The sequence below is a fragment of the Protopterus annectens genome, chromosome 10.part0 (genome assembly GCF_019279795.1).
Source record: "Protopterus annectens isolate FY-2018-M chromosome 10.part0, PAN1.0, whole genome shotgun sequence".
NCBI classification, from domain to species: domain Eukaryota; kingdom Metazoa; phylum Chordata; order Ceratodontiformes; family Protopteridae; genus Protopterus; species Protopterus annectens.
The window spans coordinates 122,510,036-122,524,560 of record NC_056744.1 but is presented as its reverse complement, the minus strand read 5'-3'; the positions used below and the strand labels follow the sequence as shown (position 1 = coordinate 122,524,560).

Here is a 14,525-nt window from a genome sequence, read left to right as displayed (position 1 = left end):
AAACTAAAAGTTTTTAAAATTAAAAAATTTTAGGCTGAAACTATAAAATTATAAGGGAGAACCTAACACAATCACTCAAAAATCACTACAACTACTCAATAAAAGCTTTCTATAAGTACAAAATGACACTTAGCTGAAGAGCTCAGAATCCAAGACCTGGTTACCAGCGTAGCAAACTAGATCTGAGGTCATGTAGGGAGGAGCTAGGAGCTCGGATCCATAGCTGGTAAAACCATGCCGGTTCGGATCCGATATCGGATCCATAACCCACAGGTTGCAGACAAATGAATCTCCTACTTCAGATCATGCAGCCAACGCCATTACATCAGTTTTTCTTGCCCCAGATGTCAGGTGCCCCCACAATAGGAAGCAATTATATGGTATGGTATACCCCCATCAAAAAGCAAATACACATGAAAAAATATATATACCAAACAAGAAGGAAAGGTAGAGCCAAGAGAAGTCAGGGGGGCTGGAGGGAGGGTAACCAGTACTGCAACAGTGAATACACTCGAACATCTACATTTATGGTAAGTGTACACAGCTGTACTATGTTCTTCGTGTTTCACTGTTGCAGTCATCGCATTTGGGTTGATTCCCAAAGCTGAGGAAGTAGTTAAAGAGTATTAAAGCCAGCTATTAAGTCCTGCAAGACTGCTGTGGCAAATCCAGCTCTGGATTTAGAAAAGAAAGGCAGGTGGTAATGCTTGGTGAAGGTATGCACAGAGCTCCAGGTAGCAGCTTCTAGGATGTCCCTGGTAGGGACGCCTCTGAGAAATGCCGTGGAGGTAGATGCAGCCCTGGTGGAATGTGATCTTATCCCTGTGGGGTAGGTTTTCCATGATGCTTGTAGCAGAAATGAATGCAATGGGCTATCCATTTGGAAATGGTTTGCTTCGAAATGGCCTTCCCTCTGCCCCTGTAGCAAAGCCAACTAGCAGCTGGTCAGATTTTCTGAGAGGCTTAGTACTGTCCAAATAGAATCTTAGTTGTCTGTGAACATCCAGAGGGTGCAGTATTTGTTCCCCTTTGTTTTGTGGATTAGGGAAACAAGTAGGCAAATGAATGGAGTGATTTAAAGCCACACTAGACACCACCTTGGGCATACAGGAAGGATTAGTCCAGAGGGAAACCCTGTCTGCATGGAAGATAATGAAGGGTTCCACTGCCATGAGGGCCTGTAATTCAGGCACTCTTCTTGCTGAAGTGATGGCTAGAAGTAAAGCTGTTTTCCAAGAAAGGAATTTCAGCTCTGCTGCTGTAGCTGGCTCAAGGGGGGGGGGGAGCTTTTCCAATACAAAGTTAAGGTCCCAGGCTGGAGTGGGAGCTCTCCTGGGGGGGGTCTTAAATTTCTGACCCCTCTAAGGAATTGTTTTAGCAAGGGGTGAGAGAAGAGGGGTGGCTCAGTATTTTAATGTGCTGAAATAGCAGAGGCATGAATCTTAATTGACGAGAAAGATAGGCCCTCGTGGAGCATTTCTATTAAGTACTCTAGAATACGAGGTATTGAGCCTGGCTCCAGGAACAGTATCTTTTCCACTTTTCAGCATAGGATCTTCTGGTACTAGGCCTCCTTGCCTCCAGAATGACATCCCGCACCTGCTTACTGAGGGATGCTAGAGGAGAGCTCATGGAATTAGCCAGGCTGCAACGTTCAGGGTTTGAAGTTGAGGGTACAGAATCTGGCTCGCCTGCTGGAAAAGCAAGAAAAGGGTCTGAGGCAGGTGCCATGGTTGTAGCAGTGTCAGACTGCGCAAGATGGGGTACCAGTGCTGGCGTGGCCAGTGTGGTGTAATCAGTATTGTCCTTAGCTTGTCCTGTTTGACCTTTAGTAGAACCTTCAAGAGGAGAGGCAGAGGGAGACAGGCATAAACCGAAAGGCTTTCCCAGGTAAAGGACAGGGCATCCACTTTCCAAGCTTGATTGTGGGGAGTTCTGGTGCAGAATTTGTTCAACTGGTAGTTCTGAGGGGAGGCAGACAGGTCTACCTCTGGGGTCCCCCATTTTTTCCTCAAGAGGTTGAATATTTTGGGTTCTAGTTTCCATTCGTGTGGGTCCATGAGATTTCTGCTCGTCTGCCAGTAAATTTAGTTTGCCTGGCAAGAATTGAGCTTGTAGGTGCACTTGGTAACTCAAGGCTGTGCTACACAAAGCCATGGCTAGTCTGCAGAGAGGGTAGGAGTGGGTTCTTCCCTGCTTGTTTATGTACCACATAACTGTAGTGTTGTATGTCTTTACCAATAGTTGTCCTGGAAGAATAAGCTCTTTGAAGGCTTTCAGAGCATTCTGTACAGCTAACATTTCTTTTTGAATGATATGCAGGTACATCTGTCTTGGGTTCCATTAGACCTGAATGCACTGCCCTGCCATTTGAGCCCCCCGTGCATAGTCTGATGCGTCTGTTGTTAGAGTTTGGGAGGCAGGGGGTACAGTGAAAAGGAGTCCCTTGTTGTGGTAGCAGGCCTCTGCCCACCAAAGGAACTCTGTCCTTAGACAAGGAATGATAGGCATTGTTTCCAGGTCCTGAGAATGTTGACACGATAGACTTTTTAGATACCACTGGAGTTTCCTCATATGCAGTCTTGCATATGGAATTAGCAGGATGCAAGAGGCCATGACAATCAGAGCATGCAGTATTTTCTTTGCAGACAGCTGGGTTTTTGTGGACAATAGTTTGAAGTAGGTTGTCAAACTTGTTTCTCCGGAGTGAGGAATGCCATCTGGGAAGTTGTGTTCAAGCTTGCTCCCAGGAATACAATCTGTTGGCAGGGTACTAGGTGTGATTTATTTTCATTGATGGTGTACCCCAGTGAGGTTAGAAGTTTCTTTACAAATGCCAGGTGTTGTAATAGCAATTCCTGGCTCTCTGCCTGAATTAGACAATCGTCCAAGTATGGGCAAATTTGAATATTTCTCAGACTGCAAAATGCAATGGCTGGAGCTAGGCACTTTGTGAACACCCTGGGCACAGTAGATAAGCCAAAGGTAAGTGCAGAGAACTGAAAGTGCATGAAGCCCGCCCTGAAACGTAGGTATTGTCTGCAGAATTCTCTTATTGGGATGTGCAGGTAAGCTTCCTTTAAGTCTAGGGTTGCCAGCCAGGCATCTTTGGCTAACATTGGAAGAAGCTGTTGAAGAGTTAGCATTTTGAATTTTGGAACCACCAGAAAGGTATTGAGAATAGAGAGGTCCAGGATAGGACGCGGCGTCGGCTGATGCTTATGTACTCCAGCCGCTCTGACGTCGGAGAGAAATGCGACATCAGCCGACGTCGGACCCAGACTTTGGAATCCGGCCGACCGAGGGCTGCCTGAGGCAGGACAACCCACATGTTATGACTGCAGTTGCATTCTTGAAGGACATCCTGCTGTTTGGCCCACAGATTTAGGGGGAGGTCTGGCCAACCATTTGGGGATGGTAGGGTGTGTAAGTGGAATCTGTATCCTTGGGAAACTATGTTTAAAACCCATTTCTCCTGGGTAATGTGTTCCCAGTTTTTTTGCATGCAGGGCGAGCTTTCCTCCTAAGGGAGCAAGTAGTTGAGCAGGGTTTGGAAGGGTTAAGGTTAAATCATTGTGCCATTTTTCCGTGGGGGGGGGGGGTGGCTTGCTACTCCCTACTCTGGAAGTGGGAGCCCCCCACTGCTTAGATCTGTGAGTAGCCTGAGACTGAAGTCTTGGTGGTCTGTTGTTCCTGGGTTTGGACTGAGAAGGCCTGGAAGGGACTGGTAAGGAACAGTTCTTTGACGGCCAATGTCTACTGAATCTGGGAGGCTGTACTTGTACAAATTCTCAAACAGTTTGCATAGATTTAGCTTTTTCCTCCATCCTTTTAAGGACTTCCTCTCCTATGTTGCCAAAAAGGCAGTCTTGGTTTAAGGGGGCATCCAGTAATTTAGCTTTAACATGATCTGGCAAGTTTTATTCCTTAAGCCAAGCATGCCTTCTAAGTACAGACCCAGTGACAGCAGCCCTGCAAGATGCTTCCAAAGCATCAAAACCACATTGCAAGGTATGTTTACCAACTTGTTCTGCAGAATGCACTAAATCTTGCAAGTCTTTGTGTTCAGCACAATCAGGAATCAACATAATTTTCTGTTTACGTAGTCCCATAATATGTTGCTGATATTTTAACATATGAAACTGGCAATTTAAAGCCCTAATGGCCGAAGTAGCAGAAGTGTATACCTTCTTACCCCATCTAAGGCTCTAGAATCTCTATCAGATGGGGTAGGATTTTTGGCAGCAGTAGCCTTAATGCCTTTTGGTCCTTGGGAAATGGTCTCTGGATCAGCAGTAGGATTCTTGAAGAGGAACTTGTGAGAGTCAGGTACTCCGTAGTACCGGTCAGGTTTTCTGGGAGCTGGAGGTAAGTGTCTGGGGTAAGGCTAGATTCCAAGAAAACATCATCTACAATAGCTAGAACAGGAGGGATAGCTAGAGGCCTGTGTTGAGGCAGGAGTAAGAATTCCCTAAGTCTCTTTTTGGACTCAGAATAGTCCTGGCTTTCCCAGCGGAAATGCTCCCCAAGGGTATGCAAGGCGTCTCCAAAAGAAAAATCTTCTGGAGGGGAAGCAGAGGGAATGGAATCCTCTTGAGTAGGTAAGGGCAAATCCTAGTAATCAGAAGGAGCATAGATATCACATTCCTGATCAGAAGAATAAGAAGGAAAATCAGTTCTAGGTCTCTTAGAGGGGGAAGGCTGGCTTCCCCTAATTAAGGTAATAAGGTATTCAGCCATTCTAAGCATTTGTTTTTGAGGCATATGGGCCTGAGTCAGCAGTTTGGTCATCGGTTTTCTAGGCGTAGTGCGAGATTTAGGCCTGAGGAATTCAGTACTTCTAGTTGGAAACAATGCTGTCGGTTGGATATGAAAGTGTAGGCCTGAATACACCCTCAGAAGCCGGTGCCTGCACAGCGGCTCTGGACCCATCCAAGGTAGAGACATCCGCAGGTTCCATAGTCGAAAATGCATCTCGCGGCATACCGGACTCCGAATGGGTCTCAGTAGAGGCCTGCGAATCTGCAGTAATGGGTATAAGGGGCTACGAAAGCACCTCACTGAGTACTGGCGGACTGGCGACTAGCTTAACGGCAGCATCGTCGGCAGTTTTGGACCTATGCGATCTGTCTCTGTCTTTATCCTTACGTTTTTGCAGAAGATCGGTAGTCGGACGGCTTAACGAAGGGATTATGGTGTACGGAGATCGAGAATGAAAGCATTTAGCCACAAAAATAGCCCAACAACGAATAGTTTGGGCATTGAACAAGGCACAAAACCGACAGCAAGGGACCTCGTGGTCTGGGCTTGAACAGGTGACACAGTAAGAATGAAAATTTCTAAGGTATATGATTTCCACAGACAAGACATTTGCTAATTTTTTCTGACATCGGTTAGAGCAAGAAAAAAGGATCCCCAATGGGTACTTATCTTTTTTGAAGACTTTGGGTCTGAAACTCGAAAACGAAAATTTCAGGAGTTGGCCGACAAGCAGTTGTGAACTGCTTCTTCGTCGGGCACCGCACAGCAAGAAAGACTGGTGTAATGGCGTCGGCTGCATGTTTTATACCCGACGACCTGACGTCATGGAAGAAGCGACAGCATCTGACACAGAAATCCGAAGACTCTGGTATTCAGGCCGGCTGAAGGCTACCTGCAGGCAGATAACCCAAATGTGATGACTGCAATACTGAAACATGAAAAACATTTACTTCTTTATCAACAGCTTAAAATAACTTACAATATTCTAAAGCATCCTGATAAAACCCCTGCACTAGGCCACCTAATCACTCCCTGCATAGCAAACCGCCCTCTAAGCTCAAACAAAAAATCTCTTCTCTGCATTGCTAGAGTCAACAGTGCAGGGAAAGCCCTATTCTCTTATACCATAACTAAGGCCTGCAACAACCTTCCCCACTCTATTACATCTATCCCCACTATCACCCAGTTTAAAATCTCACTCAAGACTCATCTGATGAATACCTGGTTATGCTCTTGCATCTCACCAGATTAACAAAGAAGACTCAGACATCTAACCTATTGCCAAACTCAGCTCACTCTTAGGCACGGTCCAAAAAGCATTGCTATTATTTGCTCTCATTTTTTACTCGATGTTTTGATGTAAATAAGCTGTTTTTCTTTTCCTCCATGCAAATACTTAACTGTTAAGGATGGTCAATGGATTTTGTTCAAATATTTCTCTTTTACTTATTGTCTTTAATATACCTACACAGTGTATTTGTATTTACTGTCTTGTTCATATTATGATACTTTAATTGTATCTGTATTTACTGTCGTGTTCATATTATGATACTTTAACCAATCTTTCTTTTTCTATGGAGCTTTTCTCCCTGGGGCTCCGCTGTAAATGGATCTGTGTCCAGTGGGACTTTCCCAGTAAACAAATGTAAAATAAATAAAATAAAAATAAAATTTTAAGTCTAAACCATGACTGTAAAGCGTTAATGCCTTTACTAGCGAACAGAATGGCTAAGGTGTTGCCAGAATTGATAGATATGGATCAATGTGGTTTTGGTGAGGGGAAAGCAAGCATTTGACTACATTAACAGAACAATGATTATCCAGAGGGAAGCACAGTGTAAGAATCTACTGCAACTGCTAGTGGATCTTGATGCACAAAAAGTACTAGACAGAACCAGTTAAGATTTTATAAGTAGGGCTATGGTAGCATTTGCATTCCCTGATAAAATAATAGGGTTAAATAAGGATACAAAAGGGTTGGAGGCAAGAATTAAGGTGGAATGATTCCTCTCTGACAAACTGACTGAGCAGAGTAATCGGGCAGGGATGCCCTCGTTTACCTTTACTTGCTTTACATTTAGGATTGTTAGGAAGTAAAATAAGGAACTCTCAAATTCAGGTATACAACTGGTATGTTAATCAGCAGTGTTCCTCTAGCAGCAGAGACCAGAAAAGACTACCTTTCCAGATTTTAAGTATTTTTCTTGGCTTTTTTCGACTTTTTGTGCCTTTCGACTACTGTTTCTGCTTGTTTTATCAAAGTTTGCACTGTTTTACTGTGTTTATAAGCTAAAACTGTTTACTGCACTTGCTAGTTTAAGTTTTGCCTAAAAGTTAAACTACAGGCTAATACACTCAAGTGTACTAGCTTTTGATAGCATTTAGTCGAAAATCATAGCATTTATTGTGTTTTCTGCTTTTCTGTAAAAAACTTGAAAAAACAAAAAAATATCCTTGTTTTCCATACTTTCCTAACTAGTGTTCCAGAGACCAGATTTTGCTGATCCCTGGGCTTTGTCTTGGTTCCTGTGTTTCTCCATTTTCCTTGTTTGGTCAGGGGGAAGTTTCTTTACTCACCAGTGAGAGTGGGGAGTACTGAGCTGCCTGTTTGTCCTTAGAGGAGTGGTTTAAGGCAGTAACTTGTAGTCTATTGGCCATTTTGGGTCATTTCCTGTCTTTTCCAGCCCCCTGCTATAAAGCGCGTTTTAGCACGCTTTAGCGCGAATTAGGGCAGCGCCGGTTAAGCAGGTTTAAACTATTCGGGCTACCTAAAGTCCACTCTTCAAATTTTCCCTTAAAACTACCTTCCTCGAACTATACTACTGATCTAATCAGCGTATCCTATAACTAAAAAGATCATCTCTACTTGACTCCAAGTAGACTATTCTCCATCTGTTAAACCTAGCACTTGCTCCTACAGTACTTATTACCTTGATACGGCACTCTTATAGATAGCACCCCAAAAAGGCAAACCCCCATTTCTCGGTCACCCACGTCCCCCGGAATCTCTTTTAAAGTTTTTTTGTCTAGTCCTTCTAGCATGTCGAGGGATCAGTTGCTAGTGTCCTCTCCTGCTCAGCTGGTGAACCTGGGAATATTGAGGCAATGTTACAATTGCCTCATGTACACAGAACAACCCTCTCCTCCTCCCACAAAACACAAATACATGCGAGAGATGCAACTATACGGCCAAACTGGAGGCTGAGCTCTCTCAACATAGGACTGGCAAGACCAGTCAGGAGGAGAAGGTTACCACACACACTATAGACCCAGTCTCACATAGTACCATCACAACCTCAAATCATACACATAAACACACAAAGACATACTGAGGCTCTGATCAAAAATCTACCAAAACAGCAGAGGCCACCAAAGCAGACACCCAAACAACCACCACCTCAGAACACAACACCTGCAATACATAGACCTCACAGTCAGAGTGTCAAACAGTCACAGCCCTTAAGGCCAAACACAATGCCAGACACACTAGTCATCGGTGACTCCATAGTCAGACACACTGATGTCCCGCTCACCAGACTGAGTAAGGAGAAGGTCACAGTAAGCTGCCTGTCGGGCGCTAGAATCCGCCACATAACGCAAGCACTCAGGTCTCTCAACAGCAGGTACAAATACGACTCAGTCATTGTCCACGCTGGTGTAAGCGACCTGAGACGCACCTCCTTGGACTACATGAAAAGAGACATTGAGGAGCTCTCTGATTATGTAGCCCAGGCAGGTATGACCCTGACCTTGAGCAGTATCCTACCTTCACCAAGAATGATGCCACAATACAGAGATAAGATGATCAGCTTTAACAATTGGCTTAAACTCTGGTGTCATTCAAAGGGGATCCAATGTCTGTCTGCCTGGGATGACATGCTGGACAAGCCACGCTGCTTCGCAAGGGACGGCTTGCACCTGTCACCCTGGGATTCGGATATTGGCAAAGGCTCTTGCCACCCCATAGTGCCTTTTTAGGCAAGGCTCAAATTCTAAACCTACCACCCTAGAACACAAAAAGGAAAAAACTAAGGGTAATGCTGCTCAATGCCAGAAGTCTAAATCTCAAAATGCACGCACTCGAGGCCCTTCTCAGTATGGAGAACATCGATGTCTGTGCTGTGACAGAAACCTGGTTCAAGGCTCCTGAGAGCACCTCAGCACTATCAGGTTTTACCTCATATCATGCGTTCCGGCCCCAAAATCCGGACAATACCAAGAAAGGAGGGGGGGTATCCATATTCATCAAGGACACCCACACCTCAAGACTGGTGGCAACGCACGATGCATCGGAGACCATCCAGGTGCAATTAACCATAGGCAAGACTGCTCTGCAAATTGTAGCATGTTACAGGCCACCCTCACAAACTCAGGAACCTCACATGGCCTTCCTGAAAACACTAGAGGGGATAAGGGGATAAATGTATCACCAAACACCATCATACTAGGTGACTTCAATTACCCTAATATAGACTGGGAACACTACTCAAGCCCAAACACCCTAGCCCAAAAGTTCCTGGAATTCATAAACTCAAATGCCATGGAACAACTAGTCACCATCCCCACAAGAGGAGAAAACATACTTGATCTCATCATCACGAACATGGGAGCACAATGTTCAACACCGGAAGTATACCCCTCACTGGTGAGATCAGATCACAAACTAATCTCGCTGGAGGTCCTCATCCCACCCCCACCTGAAATAAAAAGACCACAGTAAAGAACTTCGAAAGCCGACTTCACACTTCTAAAGACTAGTGTGGTCTCCTTTAAGGCCCCGAGCTGGCGGAAAACAGTACTCAAGCCGCTGAATCACTTACAAATGCCTTCTACCAGCACCTGCAGGACTGCATGGATAAGGCAATCCCAAGCAAAACAAAGACTCTTTGTACCAAAGGCAAGCGTCCAGTCTGGTGGACCCCAGCCATAAACAAACTCTACAACAAAAGGAGGAAGCTACTACAAGATAGAGCAAAATCCTTAAAAGGTAAGACACCCTTGATCACTATAAGTAAAAAACTAAGAGCTCTCATAAAATCATCCAAAGCAAATTTTGAGAGAAAAATAGCTAAAGACTCAAAAGACAATCATAAGGCCTTCTTTAGCTATGTTAGAAACCTGGGAGGAAACTCCCAGATATGCTCAGAACTAGTTCAAAATGATGTGAAGATTACTGATCCTACAGACATTGCCAACATACTGGCTGACAGGTTCAGTGCAAACTCCCCCAAAAGGAGAGATATCTATACCAAGATTGCAGCCACCCAAACATCTCCAACGCCCAAGTGAGAACTGCTCTCTCCAAAGCAAAAACACAGCATCCATGGGACCTGATGGTGTCCCGGCTGTGTGCTCCACGAACTCAACGAGGAATTAAACCCACAGCTAGGACAGCTGTTTAATCATAGTCTTACCTCTGGATATTACCCAGGAGTGGCGCACTGCAACTGTGGTCCCACTTCACAAAGGCGGTGCCTCCACCGACCCTGGAAATTACCGGCCCATTAGCTTGACAAGCCTTATCTGCAAAGCCATGGAGAGGATCATAATGGACCTCATAAATAAAGACATAGGGAATTTGCAGACTTTGGATCCATCCCAGTTTGGCTTTGTCAAAGGCAGATCATGCCTTCTAAACTTGGTTGACTTTTTCGAAACAGTCACCACAGCCATTGATGAGGGAAAGGCAGTCCATACAGCCTACCTCGATCTGGCGAAGGCCTTCGATACAATACCCCACTCGGGTATCATTGAAAAACTCATCAGCTACCCATACATCACAAGATGGGTTGCAAACTTGGCTGAGTGACAGAACCCACAGGGTCAGAGTTGCTGGCGCCATGTCAGACTCAAAGCCTGTCACAAGTGGTGTACCACAGGGCTCAGTCCTGGGCCCACTCTTGTTTGGCATCTACTTTTCCGAAGTACAAGCAAACACAGGAGGGTTATGGCTGACAAAGTTTGCAGATGACTGCAAACTGGGCGCCATAGTAGAAAACACATCTGACACAGATATCCTTCAGAAGGGTCTCACAGAAACGGATAACTGGTGCCAGAGCCATGGCCTAAAGTTAAATGCCAAAAATGCATAGTCATACCCTTCGGGAAAAACAAGGTTACCCCTAGCTACCAAATAGGTGGCAATCCACTGAGCACAGAAGAAGTTATCAGGGACCTGGGGACCCAGGTTGATAGTAGTCTGTCATTCGACACCCATGTAGCTAAAGTAGTTAGGAAGACCTTCTACATTGCCCACCTTATCATGAAGGGATTCTCATCTAGATCAAGGAGGTCATAGTCTCCCTATACTCATCACTCATCAGACCAATGATTGAGTACAATGCCCCATTCGAATGTATCTGACCCGACACTTGCAGCAGCTGGAGAGGCCACAAAAGTTCCTCACCAAAAGGATAAAGGGTCTCAAACATCTGTCCTATGCTGCCCGACTGAAAGAACTCCAGCTCTATTCAGTCGCCACCGCTTGCTCAGAGGTGACCTTTGCCTAACATACAAGGCGATGTCAAACCCAGATTTGATGAATGTGCTTCACCTCAAAAATCTAGATCCGTCAGAGCCACAAGGGCGGGAGACTTAAACCTCGACACGGCTATTAATAGGACGTGCTGGAGGGATAGATTCATCACCCAAAGACTCCCTATGCTGTGGAACAAAATCCTGGTATATGTGAGGCAGAGCACCTCGCTGGCCTTGTTCAAGAGAAATCTTGACCAATGGATGGGAGATCGCAGATATACCCCAGGGATTACCTCAGTGTCACTGCTCGACAGAGGCACAGCAAAATAATGGGTATAGTTCCCCATACTAAAGGGGTGGCGTAAGCCACAAAACTATGGGCTAGGCTTGTAAATGCCCTCGGGCAGATAGCCTAGTATGAACCTATGAACCTATGAACCTAAAAGTAAGCTTTATTTGCAGATTATATTATTTTGTACCAGAGAAAATTAGAAAAAAGACATTTTGGTCTTGTGGAACCTTTTGAGACAATTTCAAGACATTTTGGTTTATAAAATAAATGAAAGTAAAGCAAAGGCTACAGCAGTAAACTATGTACCCACACATTTAGCAAATTTCATGCTTAATATATATATATATATATATATATATATATATATATATATATATATATATATATATATATATATATATATATAGATATCTACAGACATGTCTCTCGATCTATCTATATATATGCATATATATGTATGCGTGTGAGCGTGTATATATGTGCATTAAACTTATTCTGTTATGGTAACTAAGAATGTAGAAGATAGCACAAAAAAATGTGAACCTGGCAAAGTACAGTTGTGTACACTTACCATAAATATAGATGTTCGAGTGTATTCACTGTTGCAGTCATCACATTTGGGTTATCTGCTTGCAGTAGCCCTCAGTCGGCATGATTATCAAAGTCTTGGGTCCTGCGTCGTTTGCTGTCTCATCTTCCGTGACGTCAGGTAGTCAGGGCTATAAAGCATGCACCTGACGCCATTACATCAATTTTTCTTGCCCAGATGTCAGGTGCCCCCCTAATGGGAAGCAATTAAATATATATATGCAAGGTTATACCTCCAACAAAAAAGCAAATACACCAAAAAGGTTTTAAGCATAGTAAAGGAGAATAGAGGTATAGCTAAAAGAAGTCATGGGGCTGGAGGGAGGGTAACCAGGACTGCAGCAGTGAATACACTTGAACATCTACATTTATGGTAAGTGTACACAACTGCACTATGTTCGTGTTTCACTGTTGCAGTCATCACATTTGGGTAGATTCCCAAAGCTAAGGATGGGAGGAGGAATTTAGATAGCATTAGGACCAGCTGTAAGGCCCTGCAAGACTGCAGTGGCAAAGCCAGCTCTGGATTTAGAGAAAATTGGCAAATGGTAATGCTTGGTGAAAGTATGTAGGGACACCTCTGAGAAAGGCTGTACAGGTAGATGCAGCCCTGGTTGGATGTGGTCTTATCCTCTGTGGGATAGGTTTTCCATGGTGCTTATAGCAGAAATTAATGCAATGGCCTATCCATTTAGAAATGGTTTGCTTTGAAATGGCCTTCCCCGCTGCCCATGCAGCAAATGCTACCAGCAGTTGTTCAGATTTCCTTTGAGGTTTAGTCCTGTCCAAGTAAATTCCAAATTGTCTGTGCACATCTAAGGAGTGCAGTATCTGTTCCCCTTTGTTCTGTGGATTAGAAAAGAAGGTTGGTAAATGAATGGACTGATTAAGAGCCAGACTGGATATTACCTTGGGCATGAAAGAGGGATTTGTCCTGAGGGACACAATGCCGGCATGAAAGATGAGGAAAGGCTCCACTGCCATAAGGTCCTGTAATTCAGATACCCTTCTTGCTGAAGTGATTGCTAAAAGGAAGGCTGTTTTCCAAGAAAGGAATTTTAACTCTGCACTTGCAGCTGGCTCAAAAGGAGGTTGAGTGAGTTTTTTCAATACAAAGTTAAGGTCCCAGGCTGGAGTTAGGGCTCTCCTGGGTGGTCTTAAGCTTTTGGCCCCTCTGAAGAACTGCTTGAGCAGTGGATGAGAGAAGAGGGGTGGTTCTGTGTTGTAATGAGCTAAAATGGCTGACGCATGAATTTTGATGGAGGAAAAAGAAAGGCCCCTGTGAAGCATCTCAGTTAAGTATTTAAGAATCTGAGGTAAATTGGGCACTGCTGTGGCCATCCCTTGGGTTTGGTTCCAGGCACAGAATCTTTTCTATTTTTCAGCATAAGATTTTCTAGTACTAGGCCTCCTAGCCTCCAAAATGACATCCAACACTTGTTTACTGAGGGATGGTAACAGAGAGATTAGTAATTAGCCAGGCTGCCAAGTTCAGGGTTTGAAGCTGAGGATGCAGAATCTGGCCATCCTGCTGTGACAGCAGGGTAGGGGTCTGAGGCAGGTGCCATGGAGCCAGCAGTGACACACTGTGCAAGAGGGGGTACAAGTGTTGGCGTGACCAGTCTGGTGCAATCAGTATCATCCTTGGTTTGTCCGCTCTGATCTTTAGTAGTACCTTGGGGAGAAGAGGCAGAGGAGGAAAGGCATAAACTGATAGATTTTTCCAGCTGAAGGACAGGGCATCCACTTTCCAAGCTTGTTGGTGGGGAGTCCTTGTGCAGAATCTGTCCAATTGGCAGTTCTGGGGGGAAGCAAACAGGTCTATATCTGGGCTCCCCCATTTGTTTATCAACATGTATAAAGTCTTTGTTCCAGTTTCCATTCGTGTGGGTCCATGAGATTTCTGCTTAGTTCGTCTGCCAGTGTATTTAGTTTTCCTGGCAGGAACTGAGCCTGTAGATGCACTTGGTTGCTCAAGGCTGTATTCCACAGAGCCATGGCTAGTCTGCAGAGGGGGTATGAATGGGTACCCCCCTGCGTGTTTATGTACCACATAACAGTGGTCGTGTCCTTTTTTACCATTAATTGTCCTGGAAGAATGTGGTCCTTGAAGGTTGTCAGAGCATTTTGTACAGCTAACATTTCTTTTTGATTGATATGCAGTTGCATTTGACTTGGGTTTCATTTGCCCTGAATGCACTTCCCTGCCAAGTGAGCCCCCATGCATAGTCTGATGTGTCTGTTGTTAGGGTTTGGGCGGCAAGGGGTAGAGTGAATGGTAGTCCCTTGTTTTGGTGGCAGGCCTCTGCCCACCAAAGGAACTCTAACTGTAGGCAAGGTATGATGGGAATCATTGCTTCTAGATCCTGAGAATGTTGACACCATATGCTTTTTAGATACCACTGTA

General features: G+C 44.6%; 1 protein-coding gene across 1 annotated transcript in view; it reads right to left on the bottom strand.

Annotated features, from left to right (window-relative positions):
• The window catches only part of PSMD12 (proteasome 26S subunit, non-ATPase 12), a 694,608-nt gene that overhangs the window by 225,464 nt on the left and 454,619 nt on the right, over nt 1-14,525 (bottom strand). The gene's annotated exons all lie outside the window — the stretch shown is intronic.